The 24,390-nt window shown below is 40.5% G+C and overlaps 1 protein-coding gene across 1 annotated transcript in view; it reads left to right on the top strand.

The window, feature by feature from the left end:
• Window positions 1-24,390, top strand: part of LOC138855253 (uncharacterized) — an 87,583-nt gene that overhangs the window by 29,611 nt on the left and 33,582 nt on the right. The gene's annotated exons all lie outside the window — the stretch shown is intronic.

Below are 24,390 nucleotides of genomic sequence, written 5' to 3'. Positions count from 1 at the left end.
ATGCCACTACGCTTCTTAGATCTCTCAAACCAACCTTTGCTGGCCTTAAATTCACTCACATCATCACTAGTTGCAGGCATTTTTTTTAATTAAATCCTCATGCAACTTCCTAGCCTTTTCGCTTATGATCGCTTGAGAGACTCTATCTCCTGCTACCTGTTTTTCATTTATCCACACCAATAAGAGTCTCTCAACATCTTCCATCACTTGCGATCTCTGTTTCGAAAACACAGTTAAACCTTTGGCAAGAACAGCTTCCTTGATTGCCTTTCTGTTGCCCACAATAGTAGCGATGGTTGATTTGGGTTTCTTGTACAACCTGGCCAGGTCGGCGACACGCTTTCCACTTTCATACTTATCAATGATCTCTTTCTTCATCTCTATAGTAATTCTCACCCTTATTCCTGTAGGGTTGGCACTAGAAGCTTTCTTGGGGCCCATGGTCACTTATTTTCCAGATAAAGCACCGAAAACACTGTAATAATACGAAATATTCCGATTGTATGCTTGGATGTTACCGCGGAGGCTGGCTGGTAAACAATGCCACTGGCGGAACATGTGAGGCTGGCTGAGGGCGCACATTGGACGCGTCTCGGACGAAGAGCGGTGAGCGGGTTTTTGGGCGGTATGCGAGGCAAAATTTTTGCGAAAAAAGCGAGCGGTATGCGGATTGTACGGTATGCGATGCGTACGGTATGCGGGAGTCCACTGTACATCAAAAACCCCTGCATGTAAGCCGTACTAGTACGGCTGAAACTCTGAAAGGGTTAAATCATTAAGAAACAAAGCAGGAGATATAGATAACTTGCCACCATTCGTATATAAAAAAGCTGCTCATGTGCTGTCACCCATTATTGCAACACTGTTTAACAAATCTGTAGAGTCCTTAACTTTACCATCCATACTCAAGACAGCAAGAGTTACACCGATCCTCAAAGGAGGTGATCCAACTGATGTGAACAACTATAGACTTATATCAAACTTGCCCTTACTTTCTAAAATATTCGAAAAAATAATAAACAAATGACTTTACTCTTACCTTATATTCAACAACATACGTACTTAATTCCTGCCAGACTGAGTTTAGACCAAAAAAAAAAAAAAAAAATACAAATGATGCTATTATACAAATGCTAGAACTAATATATACAGCCCTTGATAAAAATGAATATCCTCTGGGGCTTTTCATTGGCCTGTGGCAAGCATTTGATACAGTGGACCACAATCGCCTGCACCCACTATTGTAAATACAAAATCTCAATGTACTGTTTGCAAAGACATAAAACAAATAAATAAATAAAACTAAATCATTACAGCATCAGAGGACATTCCCTCGAGTACCTAAAATCTTATCTTAACGATAGACTTTAGTATGTATGTGCAAATGGAATCAACTCCACTATCCAGCCTGTAGCTGTCAGAGTGCCCCAGGGTAGTGTCCTAGGCCCACTCCTCTTTCTCATCTACATCAATGATCTCCCCAATGCATTCCAACTCCTTAAAGTAGTTCTGTTCACGGATAGTACTACTTATGTCTACTCCCACTCAAACCCAGCTATATGTACTTAGAAACATTGTACACAATGAGCTGCTAATAATATATACTTGGATGATGACCAACAAACTCACTCTCAGCATAGACAAAACATACTTGTCATGCTGTTTGGAAACAGAGCCTTATACAGTGGACCCCAGATTTGCGATATTAATCCGTTCCTGAGAGCTCATCGTAAACCAAAATTATCGAAAAGCGAATCAATTTTCTCCATAAGAAATAATGGAAATCAAATTAGTCCGTGCAAGACACCCAAAAGTATGAAAAAAAAAATTTGCCACATGAAATATTAAGTTTAATGCACACAAACTGAAGAAGACATTCACAGTTTGTAGTACTCTACTAACAATAGAATGCATGACACTTACCTTTAATGAAGATCTGGTGATGATTGATGGGATGGGAGGAGGGGAGAGTGTTGAACTTATTGTTTAGAAGGGGAATCCCCTTCCATTAGGACTTGAGGTAGCAAGTCCTTTTCTAGGGTTACTTCCCTTCTTTTAATGCCACTAGGACCAGCTTGAGAGTAGCTGGACCTCTGTCGCACAACAAATCTGTCCATAGAGCTCTGTACCTTCTGTTCCTTTACGATTTGTCTAAAATGGGCCACAACATTGTCATTGTAATAGTCACCAGCACGGCTTGCAATAGCTGTTTAGGGTGATTTTCATCCATAAGGGTTTGCAGTTCAACCCACTGTGCACACATTTCCTTAATTTTTGAAGTAGGCACAATGGATTCCACAACTGGCAAAGGCTTCTCAGGGTTAGCCCCAAACCCTTCAAAATCTTTCTTAATTTCCATACTAATTCTCACCCTTTTTACCACAGGGTTGGCACTGGAAGCTTTCTTGGGGCCCATGGTGACTTATTTTGCAGAAACAAGCACTAAACATAGTGATAATATGGATAATATGGAATGTACCGAATGTATCCTTAGATGCGCGCACACTGGCTGGCTTGTAAACACTGGCACACAAGGGGCAGTTCAGGCCACATGTGGACAGGTCTCGTACGAATCGTATCGAATACCGAGGAAAATTTTTTGCGATATAATGCATCGAATACCGGATTTATCGAATACCAATGCCATCGAATACCGGGGGTCCACTGTGTTGTTTTTATTGTGTGCAACTTCAAGATTAATATTTATAAATTCCACATTGACTACCTCGCATTATTATTAAGATTAAATAAAGATTTTAATAATAGTTAACCACTCTAGTCTAGATTTAAGAAGTTATTATGTATTAGAATTAGTCTGCCCAAAATGCCCTAGCATGATAGTGGCTTTCATTGTACTTACAAAGAAATAAAATCTTTATCTCTTTTATCTTTTTTAAAGTATGATCCTGAAAGTCCTTCCCTGACATAACTGTTTGTGATGTAGTAGACCAACAGTCTCACAAATAGCAAGTCACAGCAGGACCTGTCTAGCAATTATAAGATGAGTAGTTGCTCATTTGAAACCTGCTGAAATAGCAGAACACTGAAAAGAGGGATGCTGAAAAGTGAAAATACAACAAACAATAAAATTTACTAAAAAAAAATCTGAATAAAAATAATAGACTTTACCCTTTGGCTACCATAAATTATTAATAACATACGGTAGACCCTTATATTACACGGTAGTTACGTTTCTGAAAATGCTATGTTAGATAAATCCGTTTAAGATAAACTGAAGAACTTGTGGGGAAAATAGGGTTATGTTCCTGGGAACCCCAGAAGAGCCAAACAATTTTTTTTTAGACCTCCAGATCTTACAATAAATAAAAGTGAATATGTAATTGTTGTTCTTTGTCGTGATGTATTATGTTGTTTTTACTGCTTAATACTACAAATGCAACAGAACTAATAGTATTTCTTACCTTAAATTATGAGTGCTGGTGTTTGTAGATGATTGTGAAGAGAGTGGAGAGTTATGTTGTGGTCCTACTGGGCTGAGGTGGATGGTAGAGGTTCTGGTACTGAAGTTGATGGTTGTACTGGAGTGTGTATAAATTATGTAATGGATTTCTGTTGTATTTTACCCTGCAGTACATTATACAGCTGATGGTAAGGCATCAGCTACTCTAGACACCATTTCAGAGCACTGCTTCTAGATTTGTCAGGGTCCTCTTCAGTTGAAAAGTCTAAGTCAGTAAGTCTGTCAGTCAGTCAGTCAGTCAGTCAGTCAAGTAAGATGGTTAGTTATTCATTACACAAGCTTGTATATTTACCTCATTCTTTTTAACTTTACAAACTGATGTTTCATTAAGGCCATAGGCTCTCGCTGTACCCACCACACATGAGCCGCTCTTAAGCTTGTCTAATATCTCGATTTTCTTTGTAACTCTCAGACTTCAACACTTAACCCGTTTTTTGTCACTTTCAGCAACACTTGTGTGCCTACTGGGTGCCATGATTGCTTGGCAGATACAAGGTATGGCAACTAAAATATCAAAACACCCCACAAACACAGCTATCTCCTAGATGCGTATAAATGGAAAGCTGGGACGGGGATGGTGGTATGTCTTCCCTGTGGAGACAATGGTCTCACCCACAGCAAGGCAGCGGCCTGAGTTGGGAAAATATCATGCAGGTGACACTCCAAATTTTTTCCCCTCCCACAAACTGAGCCATGTTAAGTTAATTTTACGAAGTGTTGTATAAAATTATGACGCAATTTTTCAATAGTGTAATAACCAAAACGTGCCAAATAAATCCATGTAATATAAGGGTTGACTGTAATTCAAACCCTTAAACCCTTGACTGTTGCAACCCCCAGTCCTGAGGTGTCTCCTGGTGTCGCAAAATTTAAAAAAAAAATTATTTTTTCTTATTAAATGATAGGGAATCTTTTCCAAATTGTAATGGCACCAAAAAAAAACGAAATTTGGTGGAAAACTGATGGAATTACACTCTTGTGAAGTTAACGACCTTGGCGATATTTACAAATTGGCGATTTCGCCCACTTTGAGCCCTATTTTCGTGTAATTCCATTGTTCCATCGACCAAACTCCTAGCTATTTCTTTAGAACTCTGTTTTTTCTATCGATTGAGTACAAGAAACTGCCCATTTACCGATTTCAACTACCTAATAACATGGTCAGAAACTTGCAATTTGGCCAATTTCATGAAAATTAAAAAATATGACAATTTCAAAATAAGGCCCAGAATGAACAACGCAAACATTCCTGGCTCTAAAATAACATTTTCTTTGTTCATTAGTCACGTCTCCAGGCCCCTCTGATATTACTCTTGCTTTCTATTTTGAATTTTTATTCAAACAAAAAAATAGAAGATTTACTGCTATGCAGACTTCTGCAATACTGAAATAATTGTACAAATACTGTCAGCCCATTCATGACTACATATTAGAATGCCTAGTTGGACATTTATTAGACAGTGACATCATTTGTTTACTTTTGAACATCAGCAAAAACCAAACACTTCCCTTACTTTGAGCTCCATTTCCAGGTTCTTTTTATAGTAAAACCAATCACTCTCAGCATAGACAAAACATACTTGTCATGCTGTTTGGAAACAGAGCCTTATACAGTGGACCCCCGGTTTGCGATATAATATGTTTTCCATTCTATCAAATGAGACCAAGAAAACGAGAATACAACCATAAATACTATACGAAAATAGACCACAAAGTCGGCATTTTAATTAAATAAAATGATCTGAGCTTTTTTTTTTCTCATTATGCACTGCGTGCTCCAGGATTTTTTTATATGGTGCACACTGACCACACAGACCCATTCTCTCACATGTAGGCCTACCAGCTTTCTCCTGCTTGATTTGAAGCTGCTAGAATTTGAGTATACACCTACCATCCGACTTACGACCGAGTTTGGTTCCGAGAAACCGGTCGTAAGTCGAAATGGATGTAAGTCGAACTTTACTACTGAATATCAACATCACATTTTTGTAATGACTTTATTTTATTGCTTTATTTTGGTATTTCATGTTTTACTTTACTTTTTATGCTGTTAGTACTGTATTTTATACTGTAAGGTTTAGGATAAACACTGTGTACAACACAAATAGTTGTTTATTTCCCAGAAATTTGGCATAAAAAACACGGTCGTAAGTCGAGTGGTCGTAAGTCAAGCAGGTCGTAAGTCGGATGGTGGGTGTATATACGTCAAACATGGTACCTCGTAAGACGTATATATATGACCGAAATAGTCAAAGGGTTAATCCTTGTAGTGTGTCTCACATAGGTCTGTGTTTACTTCTCACAGCCTCAAATATGCTGTGAGCAGTAAACTTTGGCTAGACATGAGAGAATGGGTCTGTGGTATGGGTGTGTACAGTAGCTCGATTGCTAACGCACTCAGCTCTCACACTGAGGTCTGGGGGTCGATCCCCAGTATGCCTGGAAACATTAGGATGCGTTTCCTTAAGACATCTGCTGCCATGTTCACCTGTCAGTAAAATAGGTACCTGGGTGTTAGTTGACTGGTATGGGTCACATCCTGGGGACAGAATTGACCTAATTTGTCCGAAATGCTCTGCATACCAAGGGGCTTTCTATAGTATCTGATCAGTCGGGCTGTGGTTCATATGTTGGTTTGCGTGTGGCCAGCCTGGTTGATCAGGCCCTGATCCACAGCGAGGCCTGGTCATAGACTGGGTCATAGGGGTGTTGACCTCCAAAACCCTCTCCAGGTATACTCCAGGTATATACAGCTTCTCAGCGACGTACTCATTTACTGATGACTCGGACTTACAATGGGCTCTCGGACCAGTATGCATACTTAATGTACAGTGGACCCTCGTTTTTTGTAATTAATCTGTTCCAGATAGAGTAACTATTATCGAAATTGACGATTTGTGAATCCATTTTCCCCATAAAAATAACGTAAATTCAGTTAATTTGTTCCAGACACCCAGAAGTATAAAAAAAAACCTTAAAGATAGATTTACATGCACAAAAGAATGAACATTCAATATGACAGTTAACCTTATTGAAGGCTGTTGCTGATGAATGGAAGACAGGGAGGAGGAGAGAGGGAAGAGAGGTTATTGTTTGGAAGGGGAATCCCCCTCCATAAGTACTCTAGGTCACTTCATGAGTCACTTCTCTAGCCACTTCCCTAGCTTAACCCTTTCAGGGTCGAGAGGCCCTCTCCTAAACTCTTTCTCAGGGTCGAAAGTTTTTTTTGAAAAAAAAAAATTATTTTTTCTTATGAAATGATAGGGAATTTATGCCCGATCATAATGACACCAAAAGTATGAAATTTGATAGTAAACTTGGGGAATTATGTTCTTGCGAAGTTAGCAGTCTCGACGATGTTTACTCATCGGCGATTTCGCCCACTTTGAGCCCTACTTTCGGCCAATTCCAGTGTACTAGTCGACAAAAATCATATCTATTTTGCTAGAACTCCATTTTTTCTATCGAATGAGTACAAGAAACCACCCATTTACCGATTTCAACTATCCAATAAAGTGGTCAGAAATTGGCAATTTTGCCAATTTCACACAAATTTCAGAAAATGCCAATTTCCAAATAGGGTTCAGAATAAACAAGACAGACATTCCTGGCACTAAAATAACATTTTCTCTGCTCATTAGTCACATCCCCAGGCCCCTCTTACATCTCTTTTGCTTTCCACTTTGAATTTTTATTCTCACAAAAAATTGAAGATTTACTGTTGTGCAGACTACTGCATTAGTGTAGAAATGGTATAAATAATATCAGTGCACTTGTGAAAGAATATTAGACTCGCCAGTTGACGTGTATTGAACGCTTGGCATGATTTGTTTACTTTTGAACTTTGGTAAAAGTCGAACATTTCTGCTACTTTAAACTCAATTTCAAGGTAATTTTCATTATGAAACCAATCAAGATCATCTCAATTTTTGTAATATGTCTTTTATTTTATAAAATGAGACCAGGAAAACTAAAATACAACCATAAATACCATACGAAAATACACTGCAAAGTTGCTGTTTTAAACCAAAAACATGGTCGGAGTTTTTTTTTCTATTTATACACTGTGTCCTGCAGGATTTTTTTTTATACTATGCACACTGACCACATAGACCCATTCTTTCATATGTCGGCCTACCAGCTTTCTCTCACCAGATTTGAAAGCGCTAGAATTTAGGTGTACTAGTACGTCAATAACCCTGGTGCGTACTAGTACGTCGGAAACCCTGAAAGGGTTAAATATAGATTTACATGCAGAAAAGAATGCCAAATAAATGTAAAGCACTAATAAAATGTTTAAATAAACATTTAACATCACACTTACCTTTATTGAAGACTCATGTTGGTGTATGGCAGACCAGGCAGAGGGAGGGGAGGCGAGTTTATTGTTGGAAAATATGACACTAATATCAACTCTATGGCTTATTTATCTATCACAATTCAACTAATATGACATAAACAATATTAACCCTTTCAGGGTCCAAAGGCCAAATTTCAAAGTGCACACCAGTGTCAAAGAATTTAAAAAAAAAAATTATTTTTTCTTATGAAATGGTAGAGAATCTTTTTCTGAAGATAATAAAACAAAAAGTACGAAATTTGATGGAAAATTGATGAAATTATGCTCTTGCGAATTTTGATGTGTCAGCGATATTTACGCATCTGCGATTTTGCTGAATTTGACTCCCATTTTAGGCTAATTATATTACACCAGTCGACCAAATTCTTAGCTATTTCACTGGTATTACTCCTATTCTATTGATTGAGCACAAGAAATCTCCAAGTCAACTGTTTCAACTACAAAATAAAGTGATCGGAAATTGGTAATTTGGCCAGTTTAATGCAAAGTTCAAAATATTCTAATTTCAAAATAGGGTCCAGAATAAACAATGCAGACATTCCTGGAACTAAACTAAACTGTTCATTAGTTATGTTTTCAGGCTTTACAAATAAATTCCATTTTGATTTTTTATTCACGTAATGAATTTTTATTCAAACCAAAAAATAGAAGATTTACTATTGTGCCATACTGTAATAATTGTATAAATAATATCACCACATTTGTGAATGTATATTAGACCCACCAGCTGGTGTGTATTAGAAGTGTGGGATCATTTGTTTACTCTTGAATATCAGCAAAAATTTAACATTTCTGCTATTTTGAGCTCAGTTTCAACCCATTTCCATTAATAAAACCTATCAAAATCATCTCTATTTCTGTAATATATCTTCCATTCTATCAAATGAGACCAAGAAAGCGCAAATACTGTACAACTACAGTGGACACCCGAGTTCGTGATTAATCCGTTCCAGAGAGTCTGCCGAATGTCGAAATTGCCGAATGGCAAAACCATTTTCCCTGTAAGAAATAATTGAAATAAAATTAATCCGTTCCGGACACCCAAAAGCTTAAAATAATTTTTTTTTTCAAATTAAATAAGATTTACATACTGAAAACAATGAGAAATCAAGTACATACATATAAAAAATAATAATAACATTACACTTACCTTTACTGAAGACTTCTGGGTGGATGGAAGGCAGGTGGAGGGGATAGGAGGAAGGTGTACACTATTGTTTGGAAGGAGAATCTCCTTCCATTAGGACTTCAGGTACGAAGTCCTTATCTGGGGTTACTTCCCTTCTTTGTTTTTTAAAGACACTGGGAACAACTTGAGTCACTGGACCCCTGTCGCACAAAATATCTGTCCAGAGAGCTCTGTTTCTGGCGTTTCTTTAAGATTTGTCTGAAGTGGGACACAACATTGTCATTGTACATGTTGCCAATACGGCCTGCAGCAGCAGCTTTGTTTAGGTGAAGTTCATCCATAAATGTTTGCACTTCAGTCCACTTTCCACAAATGTCCTTAACCCTTTCAGGGTCCGAGCCGTAGACCTGCGGCTTTACGTTCAGGGTCCAAACCGTAGATCTACGCCATGAGCTCGGCTCACTCTAAGCTGCGAGTGGTAAATTTGGGCCTAGATATGAGAGAATACATCTATGTGGTATGTGTGCACCACATAAAACAAATCCAGCAGCACACAGTGTATAATAAGAGAAAGAAAAACTGAGACCGTGATTTTCGATTAAAACAGCGACTTTGCAGTGTTTTTTCGTATATATTTTATAGTTGTATTTGCGATTTCTTGGTCTCATTTGATAGAATGGAAGACATATTACAGAAATAGAGATGATTTTGATTGGTTTTAGCACTGGAAATGGCTTGAAACTGAGCTCAAAGTAGCGGAAATGTTAAATTTTTGCCGATGTTCAAGAGTAAACAAATGACCTTGCATGTCTAATACACGCCAGCTGGTGGGTCTATTATACATTCACAAATGTGGTGATGATGTTTATACAATTATTATAATATTGCATAACATTAAATCTTCTATTTTTTGGTTTGAATAAAAATTATGTGAATAAAAAATCAAAATGGAATTCATTTGTAAAGCCTCAAAATGTAGCTAATGAACAGAGGAAATGTTAGTTTAGTCCCAGGAATACCTACATTGTTTGTTCTGGACCCTATTTTGAAATTGGAATACATATTTTGAACTTTGTGTTAAATTGGCCAAATTAACAATTTCCCATCACTTTATTTTGTAGTTGAAACTGTTAACTTGGCGATTTCTTGTGCTCAATCGATAGAATAGAAGTCATACTAGTGAAATACCTAAGAATTTGGTCGACTGGAATAATGTAATTGGCCTAAAATGGGAGTCAGTCAGCAAAATCGCTGATTCGCAAATATCGCCAACACCTCAAAATTCGCAAGAGCATAATTTCGTCAGTTTTCCATCAAATTTCGTACTTTTTGTTTTATTACCTTCAAAAAAAGATTCTTTACCATTTCATAAGAAAAAAAAACTTTTTTTTTTTTTTTAAATTCTTGGACCCTGGTGCGCACTTTGAAATTTGGCCTCTGGACCCTGAAAGGGTTAATCATTGAAGAAGGCACCTTCCTCCATCTCTTCCTCCTCCTCTGCAGCAATTTCCTGAGCTGTGATCTCTTGCTGTTGCAGATGAAGCTCTTGCAGCTCTTCAATGGTTAGCTCTTCCCTGTAGTCCTCCTCCAACTCTTCCACATCCTCGCCACTCACCTCCAACCCCAGGGACTTCCCCAATGCCACAATAGATTCTACGACTGGCATAGGCTCCTTAGGGTCAGCCCCATACCCTTCAAAATTCCTCTCTTGTACACATTCTGGCCACAATTTTCTCCGAGCAGAATTAAAAGTTCTGCAAGTCACTCCTTCCCAAGCCTTACCTATAAGGTTTATGCAAGTGAGGATATTGAAGTGATCTTTCCAGAACTCTCTTAGGGTCAATTCAGTGTCTGAGGTCACTTCAAAGCACTTTTGAAACACTGCTTTGGTGTACAGTTTTTTGAAGTTTGAAATGACCTGCTGGTCCATGGGCTGGATGAGAGGAGTTGTATTAGGGGGCAAGAACTTCACCGTGATGAAACTAAACTCCTCCACTATTTGCTCTTCCAAGTCTGGAGGATGAGCAGGAGCATTGTCCATTACCAGGGGGCACTTGAGTGGCAATTTATTTTCCAGGAGGTATTTCTTCACACTGGGGCCAAACACTTCATTAAACCAGTCTAGGAAAATTCCCCTTTTGACCCATGCCTTATTGTTAGCCTTCCAAATCACACAAATTACTCTTGGCGACACTGTTTTTATTGAACACTCTGGGATTTTCAGAGTGATACACCAGTAAAGGCTTCACTTTGCAATCCCCACTAGCATTACTACAAAACGTGAGAGTTAGCCTATCCTTCATAGGCTTGTGTCCTGGGAGTGCCGTTTCCTCCTGCGTGATGTGGTCCTCTTTGGCATTTTCTTCGAAAAGAAGCCTGTTTCGTCACAATTAAACACTTGTTGGGTTTTGAGCTCTCCAGTGTCTACTCACTCATTAACCCTTTGACTGTTTTAGTTGTATATATACGTCTTACGAGCCACCGTTTTTGGCGTATATATACTCTCATATTCTAGCAGCTTCAAATCAAGCAGGAGAAAGCTGGTAGGCCCACATGTGAGAGAATGGGTCTGTGTGGTCAGTGTGCACCATGTAAAAAAAATCCTGCAGCATGTAGTGCACAATGAGAAAACTCCAACCGTTTTTTTTAATTAAAATGCCGACTTTGTGGTCTCTTTTCATATACACCTACCATCCAACTTACGACCGAGTTCGGTTCCGAGAAACTGGTCGTAAGTCGAAATGGTCGTAAGCCGAACTTTACTACTGAATATCAATATTACATTTTTGTAATGACTTTATTTTATTGTTTTATTTTGGTATTTCATGTTTTACTTTACTTTTTATGATGTTAGTACTGTATTTTATACTGTAAGGTTTAGGATAAACACTGTGTACAACACAAATAGTTGTTTATTTCCCAGAAATTTGGCATAAAAAACACGGTTGTAAGTCGAGTGGTCATAAGTCGAGCAGGTCGTAAGTCGGATGGTAGGTGTAGTATTTATGGTTGTACTCTCGTTTTCTTGGTCTCATTTAATAGAATGGAAAACATATTACAGAAATAGAAGTGATATTGATTGGTTTTACTATGAAAAGAACTTTGAAATGGAGCTCAAATTAGGGGAAATGTTTGATTTTTGCTGATGTTCAAAAGTAAACAAATGATGTCGTTGTCCAATAAATGTCCAACTAGCCATTCTAATATGCAGTCATGAATGGGTTGACATTATTTATACAATTATTACAATATTGCAGTAGTCTGCATAACAGTAAATCTTGTATTTTTTGTTTGAATAAAAATTCAAAATAGAAAGCAAGAGTAATATCAGAGGGGCCTGGAGACGTGACTGATGAACAAAGAAAAATGTTAATTTAGAGCCAGGAATGTCTGCATTGTTCATTCTGGACCTTATTTTGAAATTGTTATATTTTTCAATTTTCGTGAAATTGGCCAAATTGCAAATTTCTGACCACGTTATTGGGTAGTTGAAATCGGTAAATGGGCAGTTTCTTGTACTCAGTCGATAGAAAAAATGGAGTTCTAAAGAACCAGCTATGAGTTTGGTCGACTGAAACAATAGAATTAGCCAAAAATAGGGCTCACATTGGGCGAAATCGCCGATTCGTAAATATCGCCAAGGTCGCTAACTTCGCGAGAGCGTAATTCCGTCAGTTTTCCATCAAATTTCTTTCTTTTGATGTCCTTACAATTGGGAAAAGATTTTCTATCATTTCGTAAGGTTTTTTTTTTGTGTGACACCAGGAGACGCCTCAGGATTTGGGGTTGCGACAGTCAAGGGGTTAAACTCCTGAACAAACTTCTCAGCGGCTTTTTTTGTCAGAACTGGCAGCCTCACCATGCCTTATCACACTGTGAATGCCACTATGCTTCTTAAATCTCTCAAACTAACCTTTGCTGGCCTTAACCCTTTGACTGTTTCAGGCCCCTCTCTGAAACTGTCATTCTATGTCGCTCAACTTTTGAAAAAAAAAAAAATTATTTTTTCTTATGAAATGATAGAGAATCTTTTCCCGATGGTAATGACACCAAAAGTTCGAAATTTGGTCGAAAACTCGTGGAATTATGCTCCCGCGAAGTTAGCGGTCTCGGCGACATATGCGTATCGGCGATTTCGCCGACTTTGAGCCCTATTTTCAGCCAATTCAATTGTTCCAGTTGACCAAACTCATAGCTATTTCTTTAGAACTCCATTTTATCTATCAGCTGAGTACAAGAAACCTCCCATTTACTAATTTGGACTACCCAATATGGTGGTCAGAAATTGGCAATTTGGCCAATTTCACGCAAAATAAAAAAGATGCCAATTTCAAAATAGGGTCCAGAATAAACAAGGTAGACATTCGTGGCACTAAAATAACATATGCTCTGTTCATTAGTCACATCTCTAGGCCCCTCTTATATTGTTATTGCTTTCTATTTTGATTTTTTATTCATACAAAAAAATACAAAATTTACTGTTATGCAGACGACTGCATTATTGTAAAAATGGTATAAATAATATCAGTGCACTAGTGAAAGAATATTAGACTCCCCAGTTGACGTGTATTGGACGTGTGGTGTGATTTATTTACTCTTGAACATTGGTAAAAATCGAACATTTCCGCTACTTTGAGCTCAGTTTCAAGGTCGTTTTCATCGTAAAAGTAATGAAAATCATCTCTATTTCTGTAATATATTTTCCATTTTATCACCTAAGACCATGAAAACGCGAATACAACGATAAGTACTATACGAAAATACACCTCAAAGTCGGCGTTTTATTCCAAAAAAACGATCAGTTTTTTTTTTCTCATTACGCAATGTGTGCTGCAGGATTTTTTTTATGTGGTGCACACTGACTACACAGACCCATTCTCTCACATGTGGGCCTACCAGCTTTCTCCCACTTGATTTGAAGCCGCTAGAATTATTGAGTATATATACGTCAGAAACATTGGCTCGTAAGACATATTTATACGTCGAAAACAGTCAAAGGGTTAAAATCACAAGCATCACCACTCGTAGCAGGCATTTTCTTTGAGATCGTCATGCAACTTAACTGCCTTGCCTTTTCACATATTATCGACTGCATAATACTATCTCCTGCTAGCTGTTTTTGGGTAATCCACACCAACAATAACCTTTCCACTTCTTTGAGGATTTGCGATCTCTTATTTGTCAGCAACAACAGCACACTTTATTTCCTTTCCCTTCGCCACGAACGAAGTGATGGTTGAATGGGGTTTGCCATACATCCTGGCAAGTTCTGTAACACGCACTCCGCCCTCATATTTTTCAATGGTTTCCTTATTGAATTTGATCGTGTTCCTCGCTTTCTTTACCAAAGGGCTTGCACTAGCTTTCCTTGGGCCCATGGTGACTTATTTAGCAGTTGCAAGCACAAAAAACAATGGATTATTATGAAATGTATGGACCCGCGGGGTGATGGTCACGTGCTGGTAAACAATGGCACACTGAGTGTGAATGGTGCAGGAGATTGGCTTTGTGTGCATGGTGACGGGCAGACGGGTACCAGACGGATGCCGAATCACAAATCCAATCACGAACCGCAAGGCTAAATTTTGCCAAAAAAACTTGCCGAATGTCAGATCTCACGAAAGTCGATGCCGACGAAACTCGGGGGTCCATTGTATAAAAATACATACGAAAAAACACTGCAAAATCGCTGTTTTTACCCCTTGACTGTCGCAACCCCCCAATCCTGAGGTGTCTCCTGGTGTCGCAAAATTAAAAAAAAAAAAAATTCCTTGTGAAGTGATAGAGAATCTTTTCCTGATGGTAATGACACCAAAAAAACGGAATTTGATGGAAAACTGATGGAATTATGCCCTCGCAAAGTTAGCGACCTTGGCGATACAGTGGAACCTCTACTTGCTCGCACCTGGATTTGCTCGTTTGCAGAGCCAATTTTCCTCATTTAAATTAATTGAAATGCAATTAATCCGTTCCAGTGGAATTCTGTACTTCAATAATTTCGCTAATGTCAACTCTACGGCTTATTTATCTATCTCACTTCATCTAATATGCCATAATAAACAATATAAATAACATACAAATCTGATATATACTCTAAAATGAATAAAATGTCATTCATGTAGTGGTATGGGCGGTGTCGGCGGTGGATGAGAGTTTGGAGACCAGGCAAAATATTTCATGAATAATTTTGCTAATATCATTTATATGGCTTATTTATATATCACAGTTCATCTGATATGACATAACAAACAATATGAATAACAAAGAAACATGATATATACTCTAGAATGAATAAAATGTCATTCATTAGTGGTATGGGCGGTGTCGGCGGTGGACGAGAGTTTGTCTGGAGACCAATAAAAATACTTCATGAATAATTTTGCTAATATCATCTATATGGCTTATTTATATATCACAGTTCATCTAATATGACATAACAAACAATAAAAATAACATAGAAACATGATATATACTCTAGAATGAATAAAATATGTCATTATGTAACAGGTGGAGGCAGCCACAACCACTCCCTCTTTGTTGTGGTAAACACTGCCATCTAGTGACGGCCTTTTGAAGCCATTTATTATAATTGTTATATGTAGTACATTATTATATATGTATTATTATACATATTATTATTATTATTATTATTATTATTATTGTATTGTATTACAGGTCCGCCATCACAAATCCGGCAATCAGTTATTCGGTTCCTTCAGTTATTCGGCACTAATTTTGGCTAGCATAATTTCAAATTTCCAGGGTCGCGACACCAACCTGCTGGTACTGTTTGGTGGCACTACTTGCTGCATAAGTCATTCCAATTTTTTTTTCTCCATTTATTGTTTTAACCTGCTTACTTTTAGCCCTAGCCATGGTTCCAATGAATAAAAGAAATGCTTCTTATTATGTAAAGCATCTACACAGTACATTATCCATTAAAGATAAGGTGGCTTTGAAGCCACTGTCGGTTGTCATGAACTGTCTCATGAAGCAGGAGAATATGCTTTATTATTATGCTAATATCAACACTACAGCTTATTTTCCTATCACAATTAATCTAATATGACATAAGAAACATAAATAACATAAAACATGTTAAATCCTCCAGAATGAATTATTTTCTCAGTTGTTTGTTGGGTTATCTTATTCAAACTTGGGCAATGTATGATGGAAAGATACTTCTTCACGTACACCAAAAATGAAAGAAATCAGACCATAAATAGCAGCCATTAGCGGCCACTTAGTGTTATATTTTTGTATGGTTGTCATGGTTATTCACCTACCATCTGACTTATGACCTGCTCGACATACGTCCACTTGACTTACGACCGTGCATCTGGCAGCTGGGCTGGGCTGGCTGATGCACACCACTGTACAATATTTGACAATACTCGTGGCGGTAATGGGTCATGCAGGCAGCATCAGTTTGAGTAACCCTGCCCCATCAGCAGCATCATACTGTATTAACTGTACTAACTGGACAGTAAATTTCACCATGGCCCCTAAGATGAAGTCTGTGGCAAGAAAGGCTCTTACTCTCGAACTCTATTTGTTTTCACTGTTGCACATAAACCTGTCTGTATCTGTCTGCCTATATATCTGTGTATCTCTGTGTGTCTGTTTATCTGTCTGTCTACCTGTGTGTCTGTCTTTCTGTCTACCTGTCTTTGTCTACCTGTGTGTGTCTTTCTGTCTACTTGTGTCTGTCTACTTGTGTGTGTCTTTGTCTGCCTGTGTGTCTGTCTACCTGTGTGTCTGTCTGTCTACCTGTGTCTGTCTACCTGTGTGTCTGTCTACCTGAGTGTCTGCCTGTCTACCTGTATCTGTCTGTCTTTCTGTCTGCTTGTCTGTCTCAGAGCCACTCATTAAGAGTGTAATTGGTCTTGAAGATGCCATATTCATAATAACACAATAATAATCACTGAGGCGCATTAAATGTGTATAAAACGTTGATATAGACATTTTGCTTAATCCATCTATGATTTCTTTTTCAAAATTATATAATAAACATGCTACATAACATATAAACATATATATTAACAAATATGAGATGTTTTTTCTGGTCGGCTTGACAGAGTGAACAGGAATCATTCGTGTCCGGGCTGGTAACAACAACAACAACAACGTTTGTTTACATAACTCGCCAACCTTCTTCACACTCATTCGTTTATTCATTTAATCTTGTTTACTCACCTCTCACTCTACATTAAGACTACAGATATTTTAAGGTAAGTAATGAGTGGTCACGATTATTATATTATAGTTTAATAATAACAATATTATTAATATTAGTACATATGTATTATTGTAATAATAATAATTATTATTAATATTATTAATTTAGGGCACTGGAGCACAGATCCACTGTATAGCACTTTGTCTGGATTATTTTGGTTATCCTAGGTAATTTATACTATGTATGATAACTTGACTTATGTGTACCTGTGAGAGAGAGAGAGAGAGAGAGAGAGAGATATACAGAGAGAGAGAGAGAGAGAGAGAGAGAGAGAGAAAGAGAGAGAGAGCCCCATTCAGTCAGCCAATCACCCACCCGGCCAGCCAGCCAGCTACGTATTACCCATGTTCCAGAGTTGTTTCTCTTTACTTAGAGTATAGGTTATACTACATTCTGGCAGGATGACACTACCAGTGGTATTCTCCCATTCCACTGTGTCGACAATACATAAAGATAATGGTAACATATGATACTGTATGTGATGTAAAATTTACAATACAGTTCACCACCATGTACAGTGGTCCCTCAATAATCGTCCATAATCCGTTCCTGGAAGGGGGACTATTATCGAAATGGACGATTTTCGAATCGATTTTCCCCATAAGAAATAATGTAAATCCAATTAATTCGTTCCAGACACCCAGAAGCATCAACAACAATTTTTTTTTTTTACCTAAAAGATAGATTTACATGCACAAAAGAATGAACATTCAACATGACAGTTATCTTTATTGAAGGCTGTTGTTGATGAATGGAAGACAGGGAGGAGGAGAGAGGGAAGAGAGGTTATTTGGAAGGGGAATCCCCCTCCATAAGGACTCTAGAACAGTAATAAAATGTATAAATGAACATTGGTTATACGGGTAGTTAATGAGTGGAACGGTCTGCCTAGTAGGGTAATCGTAACTAAAACATTGGGTAGTTTCAAATTTAGGTTGGATAAATACACGAGTGAGAGGGGTTGGATTTGAGTTGGACTTGCACCTGAGTTTATTGCTTGGGTAGCATTTGTTCTGTTAGTGGGTTGGATTTGTGAAGGACCGGCCTAGTATGGGCCAGCAGGCCTGTTCCAGTGTTCCTACTTTCTTAAGTTCTTATTTAACATCACACTTACCAGTAGGGTGATCGAGGCTAGGACCTTGGGTAGCTTTAAGAAGAGATTGGACAAATATATGAGTTGGAGGAGCCGAGTTTGATTTGTGTCATTGGGTACGGGAGTAAATTCTTGGGTAGAGGTCATTTTGATAAGGACCTGCCTTGTATGGGCCAGTAGACCTGCAGTGTTCTTCCATTGTTATGTTCTTATTGGCTATTTGTTTGTGTGAGGGAGGGATGGCAAGTTCATTGTTGGAGAATATGACACTAATATCAACTCTATGGCTTATTTATCTATCACAATTCAACTAATATGACATAAACAATATTAATAACATAGAAACATGGAATATACACTAGAATGAATAAAAAGTCATTTCATATGTCACGAGAGGTGTTGTGTTGTTGGGTATATAAGGGCCACTGAGTGTAAGCCGTCCATAATGGTGGTGAAGCAGCAGCGGCGGTGTTTTCTGTAGCCCTATATAACTCCAACAACATTGGAGGAGTTGGTAGAATCGCTGAATCACTAAAGAAGGAACCCTCTGCCACCATCACTACTACTTTCTACCACCATCACTACTACCTTCTACCACCATCATTTGCTGCCTGACCACGGTTGAGTGCAGTTGTGCTCTGCACCCCTCTGCTGTTTTCAAGCGAGCTACCTAGTACCAACATGGCGCAGAGTGTAAGGCGCCGCGTAAATACCATCGGCATAGAACTGCTTCGTGGGGCAATTTCACCCACTTCAGCGCAGGTGTTACTCCCGACCATCATCAGGGAGACGTATGAGATCCAGGACGATGAAGTTTATGGTGTTGCCCTGAATGGTGCATATAGGATCCTCGTTAAACTGAATTCCACATCTGTGTACGAGTCATTGGTGCATAGATTTCAAGACGTGAGTCTTGATGCTACTCCAGCTGTGAAGGTGCGTTTGATTGACGTATCCCGTCACCTCACGTGGGTCAAGCTCCGTAATGTACCATTCGAGGCAGATGAGGCTGACATACGACGTGTTTTTGAGGCGTATGGAACCGTACATCTGGCACAGCAAGGCAAGTGGGTGGCAGGTGCTTATATTGGCCGTCTAGAGGGAACATTTACCCTGAAGATGACCCTACGACATTCCATACCGTCTTATGTCGTACTGTAGGACTTTAGAACACAGGTTTTTGTAGCATACGCTGGACAGAGACGTACGTGCAGGTTATGTGGAGCGTACGATCATTTGGTGGCTGTGTGTGTGAAGCAGCGGCGGGTGCCTGCACAAACTAGTGCAGCACCTGTTACCAATGTGGACACTGTTGCTACGAGCCCCACGCACAAGCACGAGCATGGGCGATTGTGGAGTGAGATGGTGGAGTCGCATGAGAACCCTGGAGTGTGTGAGGCAAGCTGTGTCCCACCAGAAACCGATGTTTTGAAGTGGCTGAGTACAGAAGTGTGTGTGCAGGAGGAGATAAAGGCGATTGAGGAAGAGGTTGTGGAGGTGTTGAGGACTTTGTCACCACCTGTAGAGGTAGAGGATGAACCTGCAGTGGTGCAAAACACTGAGTTGACAGTGGAGGAATGTGACATACAAATACATAGCAGGGAAGACGTGGCGAGCGGTGTGGGAGAACCGTCGCCGTGTTTCGAGGGACGAAGCACAGTGGAGGTTGAGGTCCATCGTGCGGCCTCCTTAGATGATAACATGGAGGACGAGGTTCTCACGAGGAAGAGAGCGGTGGCATCAGACTCTGATGATGTTCTGACGCCGGCGCAGAGACCTGGGAGGGTGGATGAATTTCATCGTGGTAGCCAAGACAAGAGGCACTGGAAGAAAGGGGATGGGAGGGAAGGTGATGTGAAGACTTGTAGGAACCCAGGTACAGGTGGACCTGGGAAGAATGGAGAAAAGAGGCAGGGGTGGAAACTTTAAGAGCGGCCTCAGGTGTATGACTGTGAATGTGAATGGACTGTGCCAGGGTGTAAAAAGGGAATGGTTTAGAATGCTTCTGCTCAAATATAGAGTAGATAGTGTTTCTTCAGGAGCACAATTTCAAGGAGGGGAAAGTGCTGGAAGTGGTAGGGTTTCAGTTGGTGACTCTGCCATCTGTATGTCTGAAAGGTGGTGTAGGTATCATGATCAGGGAGGCGAGCCCGTTTGTGTTGCTAAGAAGTGAGGGGCGAGGGGGGGAGAGTATTGCGCGTGGATGGGTGGTGGTTGGGGCAGAGGGTATCCTTTGTAAGTGTGTATGCACCAGCAGAAAATGATGTGAGAGTAAAAAGGGATTTTGTATGTGAAGAAGTAGTTTTCTTCTTACGTGGTTTACCTGCAGTGGCCATCATTGGTGGGGACTGGAACTGCGTTATTAGGAGGGCTGATGTGGAACCAAAAGGGGCTGGGCACGTGTCGGCGGCCTTGCGAGATTTCTTGAGGGATATTCAGTTGAGGGATGCGGTTGGAGGAGGGGTGTGGGAGGTAGAGCACACTTTTGTTAGAAGGGGTTACACGGCTAGGTTGGATAGGCTGTATATATCTCAAGGGGTTTGGTTAACATTTTTCCGTACAATAGAAGTAGCTTATTCAGATCATCAGGCGGTAATTGCAGAGGTGGGATGGGAGTTACTAGCAGGTATATCTAGGGGTTATTGGAAGTTGAATACAAGTGTGTTAAGTGATGAGGAAGGGTTAGAGGGATTTGCAACGTTGTGGGAGGGGTTAAGTGCAGAGGTAAATGGGGTAGGTAGAGGATGTGGTGATGTGGTGGGATGGTGTGGCTAAAGAACGGATTAAGCAATATTACGTAAGAGAAGGGAAACATATCAATTCTTTAAAATATGGGCTTGCTAACTATTTGGAGGATAGGTTAGGGGTTATGCGAGGGAGGCGGTGGCGGGCACTTAGCCTATGGATGATATAATGGCAATTAAAGGGAGGCTGCGTGAGGTACAGGATGAGAGGTTCCAAGCAGTGCGGGTACAGGCGGGGGTGGAGGAGGTGTTATGGGGCGATAGACCTTCATCGTGCGTATTGCGTAGACAAAAACAAAGACAGCAGGCAATGGCTATTCCATGGCTGGAGGTTCATGAGTCAATAGTGGGGTACAGGGAGGGGCAGGTCATACAAGCCTTAAGTGGAATGCGAAAGGGCAAAGCACTGGGAATTGATGGACTCCTGGCAGAGTTTTATCAGCAGCATTGGGAGCTAATGAGGCATTTTTTGGTTAGGTTATTAAATTGCATGAAGGAGAGAGGTGAGCTGGGAGAGAAGCAGGCAATGGCTGTCGTTGTATTGGTACCGAAGGGTAAGGGGCAGCATATGCTTCGGGATCACTGGGCGATCTCGTTGTTATGCGCAGGTTACAAATTGTTTGCGAAGATTTTGGGGAATCGGTTCAAGTGTGTGGTGGGGCGGGTAGTATAGGAAACTCAGTTTGGTTTGCCCTGGAGGTCTATGGTGGAGGGGCATGGGTTACTTAGGGATTTCGTGGAGGCAAAAGGGGGGGAGGGGGGAGGTTTGGTGGCACTCGATTGGCAAGGGGCATACGATAGAGTGGATCGGAAAGCATTGAAAGCCATCCTCAGGGGTCAGGGGTTTGGGGAAGAAATAGTGGGTTGGGTTGAGGCATTGTATTGAGGTGCAATTGCGAGGGTACAGATTAATCGTCGATTGGGTGGGAAGATTGTAATGGGTAGGGGACTTAGGCAAGGGTGTCCTATGTCACAATTATTGTTTGCGTGCGTACAGGATCCCTTTTATAGATTGGTGGAGCAGCGTATGTGTCACGTAGAGGGACCAGGGTGTGGGGTTGCGAGGGTTTGGCCAGTTTTAATAGGGTATGTGGATGATACTACTGTTCTGATCAGGGAGGGGATGTCAATGGACACATTAGATGGAGTAGTACAAATGTTCGCAGGGGGAACTGGTATGAGGGTAAATTCGGACAAATCCATGGTCATGGGGTTAGGAGCTTGGGCGGGAAGGGTTGATTGGGGTAGTGCAGTTGTGAGGAGGCAGGTGAATTCGTTAAAAATTTGCGGTCTTATTTATGCAGACGATCTAACTGTGGCACGCATGGAAAACTCGATTAGGATGGTAGACAGGATTCAGGGACGCTTGAGTGAATTGTGACCTTATCATTTGACCCTTGTGCAGCGTGCCATTGTTATTAACATCTTACTGTATACCAAAGTATGGCACGTGGCAGCAGTGTTCCCGTTAACTGGGCCGGCAATAACGAACATACTTAGGAAGGTTTTGAAATTCTTGTGGGGTTCGGGCTGTGATTGGCTCAAAAGGGATGTGGTAATGTTACCTGTAAGTCAGGGGGGGCTGGGATTGCTGGACTTAAAGCGGAGGGTCAAATGTGTCTTCATTAAAAGGGAGGTGATGAAGGAAGGTGGGGGTTGGCCAGGATCCACAACAGATTGCAACGGATGTATACAGGAGTTGAGTTGCATGAGTGTGAAACTGTTTTGAGGGCTATGGCGGGGGATCGAGAGCCGGCAAAGGTCAAAATAGGTAGGTTGTGTAGATTGATAGCCGGGAGGATTGTAGCGCCTGTAGAGGGAATTTTCCCCATGTATGCATGGGGAAGTATATGGAATAGGTTGAGTAGGATGAGGTTGCAACCTCGTGTTCGGGATGTAATGTATCGTTTTCTGCACGGCATTTTACCGTCGGGTGTGGTTCTACGGGATAGACGAGTGGTTGATGGGGGGTGTACGGGATATGTGGTGGGGAGGAGTCGGCTTTTCATGTAGTATATTTCTGTGATGGACTGAGGAGTGTCAAGGGGTGGTTAAACGGTGATATATAGGATAGGAGGTCAAGGAATTTCTGTATTGAGAGCATTAAGTCTCGCGTGGGGGGTTGGGAGGAAAGTGTCATCAGAGCTGTGGGGTACATTATGGCAGATTATATATATATAGTGTGGGGATTGCGGGGGAAACAGGTTAGTGAGGTGAAGAGGAGGGTGTTACCAGTAACGTTCTATAAAACGGTATGTAGAAATAAGGAAATTTATGGGAGGAGGTGGGTGAGGGATTTTTCAGAGGGATATACCTGGAGTTTACCTGGAGAGAGTTTCGGGGGTCAACGCCCCCGCGGCCCGGTCTGTGACCAGGCCTCCTGGTGGATCAGCGCCTGATCAACCAGGCTGTTGTTGCTGGCTGCACGCAAACCAACGTACGAGCCACAGCCCGGCTGATCAGGAACTGACTTTAGGTGCTTGTCCAGTGCCAGCTTGAAGACTGCCAGGGGTCTGTTGGTAATCCCCCTTATGTGTGCTGGGAGGCAGTTGAACAGTCTCGGGCCCCTGACACTTATTGTATGGTCTCTTAACGTGCTAGTGACACCCCTGCTTTTCATTGGGGGGATGGTGCATCGTCTGCCAAGTCTTTTGCTTTCGTAGTGAGTGATTTTCGTGTGCAAGTTCGGTACTAGTCCCTCTAGGATTTTCCAGGTGTATATAATCATGTATCTCTCCCTCCTGCGTTCCAGGGAATACAGGTTTAGAAACCTCAAGCGCTCCCAGTAATTGAGGTGTTTTATCTCCGTTATGCGCGCCGTGAAAGTTCTCTGTACATTTTCTAGGTTGGCAATTTCACCTGCCTTGAAAGGTGCTGTTAGAGTGCAGCAATATTCCAGCCTAGATAGAACAAGTGACCTGAAGAGTGTCATCATGGGCTTGGCCTCCCTAGTTTTGAAGGTTCTCATTATCCATCCTGTCATTTTTCTAGCAGATGCGATTGATACAATGTTATGGTCCTTGAAGGTGAGATCCTCCGACATAATCACTCCCAGGTCTTTGACGTTGGTGTTTCGCTCTATTTCGTGGCCAGAATTTGTTTTGTACTCTGATGAAGATTTAATTTCCTCATGTTTACCATATCTGAGTAATTGAAATTTCTCATCGTTGAACTTCATATTGTTTTCTGCAGCCCACTGAAAGATTTGGTTGATGTCCTCCTGGAGCCTTGCAGTGTCTGCAATGGAAGACACTGTCATGCAGATTCGGGTGTCATCTGCAAAGGAAGACACGGTGCTGTGGCTGACATCCTTGTCTATGTCGGATATGAGGATGAAGAACAAG

The sequence above is a fragment of the Cherax quadricarinatus genome, chromosome 86 (assembly GCF_038502225.1).
Source record: "Cherax quadricarinatus isolate ZL_2023a chromosome 86, ASM3850222v1, whole genome shotgun sequence".
NCBI lineage: Eukaryota > Metazoa > Arthropoda > Malacostraca > Decapoda > Parastacidae > Cherax > Cherax quadricarinatus.
The sequence above is the reverse complement of the archived record's forward strand: the minus strand, read 5'-3'. Positions and strand labels throughout refer to the sequence as shown.